Here is a 6,914-nt window from a genome sequence, read left to right on the forward strand (position 1 = left end):
CCTCTTGATATAGGATCACGCATCCACTGTCTGACCTAATTGAGGCATGCCTTACAATTGATGACCAAGTTATTCTAGTGATACTCAAAACAATTGCCTTAATTTTGAAAGAAGGTTTCAATATGGTCACCAAATTCTTAACACGCTAGCTATTTCTCATATGCTTTTTCCAACTTTAGCCCTCTGATTCAAAGTTCATGCTCAAATTGAATTTTAAGATCTGACTGAAAATTCCGCTAGCATGTCTTATCACTAGAGTCAACATAAAATATACTGTACAAAGAAAACAAATAAACAACACATATTTAAACACAAACACAAAGGAAAAGGGGCAATTCATTTAGTTGAAATAAAATATAGAAGGGTTTGAACCTAAATGAAAAAAGGACAAAACAATATAGATCCCGAACTACAACCCTGAAATAATTCAAAAAATAGAAAAGAAAACAAAACAAACTACCAGACCTGTTCCTAGTAGGGAGAGGGGTGACTTCTCAATTGCTCAGCCTGACAACTTAGCCACTGGTTTGCATATCAACATGACTAGAGCTTCCCTCATTGTCAGTGTTCTGCACCATAATTGATCCATCTTGAATCATCTTTTTAATTTCTCTTTTCAAATCTCGATAATCTTCAATACTATGACCTTAAGCATCAGAATGATACGCACACCGTACATTAGGATCAAAATTTCTTGAATGCCGATTAAGAGTGCACCCAAGGAGAGAAGTGATCATGCCCCATTGTACCAATCTCTGAAATAAACTGGCATACGACTCTCCAATTGGTGTGAAGTTATCTCTCGACTTCTGCCTCATTTCATCGTTTGGCTTGGATCGAAAATCAGGCTTAGAAGGGTTTTGGTATGTTTGTGGAGTTAAAGGAAAACTCTGATATACTGGATACGGAGGTGGAGGAGTAGAGTATAATGGATTTTGGGAGTGATTATGTGGAGCTTGGGCATGAACTTGGGTTTGATCCTGAGAGTGATGACAACGGGGTCTTCTTGACCGTGCCGGCTGTCCAACTACAATAGAAGATGTATCTTCCTCATTCTTTGTCTCCCCAACGCTTCCTGAACCCTTTTGAATTGCTTGAGTAGTCGCTTTCAATGTTGCAAAACTAACAATGCGACCAGTCTTAATTCCATCCTCTATAATCTCTCCTATTTTGAGGACCTCAATGAATGGGTTGCCTAATGCAGGTAACAAGTGTTGATAATATGTTTTATCCTGCGCTTGAATAAACACCTCCACTATCTTGCTTTCTTTCATTGGCCGTTTCACCCTAGATACTTGTTCACGCCATCTGATTACATACTCCCTGAAACTCTCAGTATTCTTCTTCTTCATACTGGTTAGGGATTTTTCATCAGGGATCAATTCTACATTATATTAAAATTGTTGCACAAATTCATTAGCTAAATCATCCCAACTATTCCACCTATCAATATCCTGATCAACAAACCACTCTGAGGCTAGACCCAAAAGACTCTCACCAAAGTAAGCCATGAGCAGTTCTTCTTTGCCTTCGACACCTCTTAGTTGGTTACAGTAACGTCTTAAATGTGCCACCGGATCCCCGTGTCCATCATACTTCTCAAACTTTGGCATCTTAAAATCGAAATGGAGATGAACACCTGGAAACATGCACAGATCTTTATATGATACACTTTTGTACCCCCCAGGCCCTTGGAGATTCTTCATAGTCAGTTCCAAACTTCTCAATTTTCTGGTCATTTCTTCTTGTTCTTCTTTCATAACAGGCATTTCAGCATTAAGAACAAATTCAGGCGGATGAGTGTAGCCATAAGGATCAGTCGACTTAAATGTGAGCTCAGGAGCATAATTTTGATAACTTGAAATATTCAATACAGGGTCGCTTTTAGAGTGAGGAATCACAACCATTGTATTGGCATTAAAAGTAGGAGCTTCAGGCGGCGGTGGCGCCGTAAAAGCATGAACAACAGATGGAGCCAAGTAAGTGGTAGTTTTGTGTTAAGAGTGAGAAAAGAAATATTGAAAGTGTTTGGATAGATTAACTTGAGCGACATGATTACAGACAGACGATTACAGACACCAACATGATTACTTAACTTGAGTGACATGATTACAGACAGACGATGAAAGAAAAATCTTTTCTGGGTTTTTAATCAGACACTTCTCATAAAACCGACACCAACAACTATGAAAGAAAAATCTTTTTGGTATTTTCGTTATAAAATATACAAAACTTCTACCATTTTTTTTTTAAATTTTTCTTTTATAAAATGCTCTTATTGAAAAAATCTTTTTGAAGTTTTCGAATTATGAACACTTACTAAGGAAACAAAAGGAAAATCTTTTTGATGATTTTTGTTTTTTGAGAAAATGAGTGCGAAAGGTAAAACTCTTTTTGATTTTTTGATTGTGAAAAACAAAAGTTATAAAGAACTCAAAAAAACTACAAAACTCTTTTTTGACTCACTTATCTTCTTTTTTCTTTTTTTTTTTCCAAAAATTCTTACTTAGACACCTTACTTCTAACACATACTTTTACCCAAATCAGTCTGTCAAATGACCCTGTTATCCTCAAAGATGCAGCATTTAGCACGTAGGATGCTTTAGAGGTGAGTCTCTACAAAGGGCCACGTAGGTCCCTCTAGGTCTCAATATGATGCAGATAAACATGACCTAAAGGCTGACCTACGCTGGGGTTTACTAACAAGGTTGTTCAGGGGAGCGTATGGTCGATAGTGGCTGCGAGAGCTTTCCACCCACTCCATAACACTGACGGATCCCCCTCTTAAAATAAGGGTGACTCAACTAGAGGTCGTGTACAACACGTGTACTACGGACTTGTTGCAGAAAGAATGACCCGGGTTATGCACATGATGCCAGATATAAAGTAGTAACACATAAGATAAAACTTTAAACAAAGAGCACGTAGACACTCAACAATGATAAACAATAGCACAAAACAACACAAACAAAATGTATATACACCTATAGTGCCAAACTAAGCCGATACCTATAGTGAAAAATCCCCAGTAGAGTCGCCAAAGCTGTCACACCCCTTTTTTAACCAAAAAGATTGATTTTTAGAGTTTGGGTTTTGATTATAGTGACAAAAAATAAAAATTTTGTTTCGAAAAAGATTATTTACATTTAAACTTAGAGTTGCCACTTGACATAATCCGGTATGCCAAGTCACCTTTGGAAATCCTTTTCAAAAACTGTTTGACTCTTTAAAACTGATTGCGAACAGAGATTACGACTAAGAAATTCTGTTGACCGAAGGGAAGGTGTTAGGCCCCCCTCGATCCCGTGGTTCGACCACGGTCGCTTGGTGGGACGTATCAGCTAATCTGACATTATAAAATGTATAAACCGCACAAAACACCCAAAAACAACCAAACCAAACGAATGAAAATCTAAAAGTTAATGTCCAGTCCAATTATTACAAACCCAAAATAAAAAGATACTGAAATATAAAACTACACTAATCCTAAACTACGCTCCACCCGGTGCCTCGGGTCTTAATCACGAACCTCCTTCGAAGACATAATACGTCGGGACATTTCCCAGTGAATAAGTACACGTACCTCGGGGTATTCCCCGGCCAAATAATACATTTAATTCCAAAAAAAATAATAAACCATTTCAACACACATCTCAAACATTCAACAAAATTTCAAACATTCAATAAAACCACAAATTCTAAACTTTGCCTACCCAACCTACGTTTGCCTACTTATTTAATAGCCTAACACATAACACTTTCGCGTTCAACAATATTCATTGTTAAACCAAAATCAATGAATCTTAATCCATTTCCATTCACCCTTTTTACCAATTTCTTAATTCTGCCCCAAATTTAGTTTTAACACCAAATTTCCACAATTCACGATTAACAATTTTAACCATCCTCCATCAATATAATATGACATCCATCATTCGCATCACGCACAAAATAATAGAACAATTGAAACGATATCAATCAATCACACACAAAAAAAAAAATTAACTTAGAATAAGATCAGAGAGATGGACCTTAAATTGAGTGTTTCCAATTATGATTATTAGTTGATCGAACTTTTGATTTCAAACCGAGCAACTGATGAGGCCTCACGAAGTGGACCTCATCGGAACCTCAACAAACATGACATCTCCACTTTTGTCCACGATCCTTTTGTTTTTCGCTGACCCGAAACCAAAAATCATAAGAGAAACAGATAATAGATTGAAATCAAGCCGTTACCGGGGAAAAATGAGAAAAACGTAAGAGATGTCGCTGGATTTTTGACCCGATCTTTCCAGAATCGACTGGTTTGGTCGCTGCTCTATATTTCACGGTAATGGAGACCCGTTTACGGCTTCGATAGTGTCTGAATCCGCTGAACGAACATGAATTTCAGTAATTTGGAGATTAAACCGATCGAACAACAACTACAAACCAACTCAGGCAAAATTTCACTGGAAACCCAAGAGAGACGATCGGATTTCTCAGAAATCACTTCATTCTCAACCCTTTTTCACAGTATGTGCGCGTGTGTGCAGGTATTATGAGGATTTTGATTATGGATTCCCGTAATTGTTCATTGGAATATAATCATGAGTATATAGATGAGTGTGGGTGTGATTATCTGTGAGTAGCCATGAGATGATGACATTTTTGTGAGGTTTATCAGTGGAATTGTGTGAATGGAAGTGGATGATTCCCTCAAGTGTATTGTGTGTTGTTCTGCTACTTGGAGTATTGCCTTCAATCCCAAAATAAATAGAGAGTTCCCCCTCACTATTTCTCCTCTCTTTCTATGTATAGGGTGTGTATATTCTTTTAAGTGTGGTCCCCCCCTTCTATTTTGATTATTTGTATTATATGCCTCCTTTCTTTTTTACTTTGTGTTCAAGAAAGGTGAGTAGGATGGGGAGTCATGTGGGTAGGTGGGTAGGGGTATGGGGTGGGGTAGGTTGTTAGGATGAGGTGTAAAGTTGGTTAGGATAGGGTTGTTATTTTGTCATTTTATGGAGGGATAATTACATAGTTGAGGGTACACGATAGGATAAGGTAAAAAGGTGTAAATTAATCTTTCGGAGGGACAAAATTACGTGTCTACAGTTAGCCTTAATAATTGTTATCAATTACAACCTCAATTCTCTCTAACCGTTTTTATTTCTCCTATTTTAATGCATCCGTTAAGAGTTTTCATCTTCATACACTTTCTTCTTTTTTCTACACGATTATATTGTTTCAGTAAATCAATTTTGACTGGCAAAATTGAGCTTTGATTATATAATATAGACTCACCTTCAATTAGCTTCTTTATGTTATTTGATAATGGAGATGGGGTAAAACACCCCAAATCAAACGAGGGTCTAGATAGAATAATCAGACTATTTTATTGTATTAATCTAGGCCTTTTTCTATTAGGAGTAGAATCAAATTTGTATTTTCTGACATGTCTTGAGATAAAAAAAATACTAAAGTGAAAAATTCTTAATCCAAGTGTATGAGTGAATGTTGGGAAACCCAAGTCTTATACGCATGAAACTCAAAAGAAGAAGAAAAAAGATGAAGAAAAAAATATAGTAAAGAGTGAAGACTTCTATCAGTAAAGAAACACTGTAAAACGTGATAAAGTGTAGAAAGTAAGTTAATTATTAAAGTTAATAAAAAGTAAAAAATCAATTATCAATGTAAAAAAAATATTTACCATATTTGACTACTTAAAATAGTGAGCAAACTTTGAAACTTAATTATTAAAATAAAAAAAATCATTGATACCAATAATATAACTTGTCATAATTATCAAAAGATTTAATGAAAAGTGATAAATATTAAATGCTATAAATAAGGAAATAATATGAATATTAAAAAAATGATTTTCGGATATTTAAGTAAAAAAAAAATTTCTAAAAAGTTGCTATAACTTGCAATTATTTCTTTAGTCTAGTAATTATTGAAAAGTGTTACTATAACTTGTAATAAACAATCTAATAAGTTTATTTAGGATAATTTTCACTTAAAATTAATATTTTGTTTTTATTTTTAAAGATGCAGCAACAGAAATGTTGAAAATATGATTGAAACTTGTTTTCTACATGTAGTTGGACAAAAATCTTCATTATTATCTTTAATATGGTTGAAAAATAAAAGTAATTATGGTATTACTTTTATTTTCCTTATAAGAAAAATAAAACTTAAATTTAGTAAGAAAATAAGGGCAAAACTCTAACACTTTTAACTTGTCCGCAGCTAATAGATGTCCGTGTCCGCAGCTAATATCTATGTGTGCCATCTTTGAATGACACAAGTGTAACTTAAATTATCATAAAGTTAAACAAGCACACATGTGAAGGCGAACTTAAGTTCAAATTTATGGTGCTCTGACATCCGTCAAATTCAATGAAAAATAGGTATAATTTTATAAGAAATGTGTAAGAATTAAGATAAGACGGAAAAATGCACCCATTAAACCAAGAAAAGATCTGGGTGCTTTGATTTTCTAGCAGAACCTTAAAACTTTGAATGTCAATATGAGTGTTCGAACCCCCGAGCACCCGTGACCCGTAAATTCTTGGGTTGTCACTGAACATATGCATCAAATAATAATGGAAAAAGGCTCAAATATGCCACTGAACTATCAGAAATGACTCATTTATGTCATCCGTTAAAAGTTGGGCTCATTCATGCCATCGCCGTAACAAACTGGTTCATCCATACCATTACTTTTAACAGCCGGTTTTTAGAAAACAACTTTGCCACATGGCAGCATATTAGAGGTCCACGTCATTTTTTTTAAAAAAATAAATTTTTTTTATCCATTAAAAAGAATCCACCCAACTTTTGACCCATTAAATATTAGTTTGATCTATGATGATTAGGTTAATAGTAGAGTCAAAATTTTCATTAAAAGATTTTAAAATAACATA

The sequence above is a fragment of the Capsicum annuum genome, chromosome 10, assembly GCF_002878395.1.
Source record: "Capsicum annuum cultivar UCD-10X-F1 chromosome 10, UCD10Xv1.1, whole genome shotgun sequence".
NCBI classification, from domain to species: domain Eukaryota; kingdom Viridiplantae; phylum Streptophyta; class Magnoliopsida; order Solanales; family Solanaceae; genus Capsicum; species Capsicum annuum.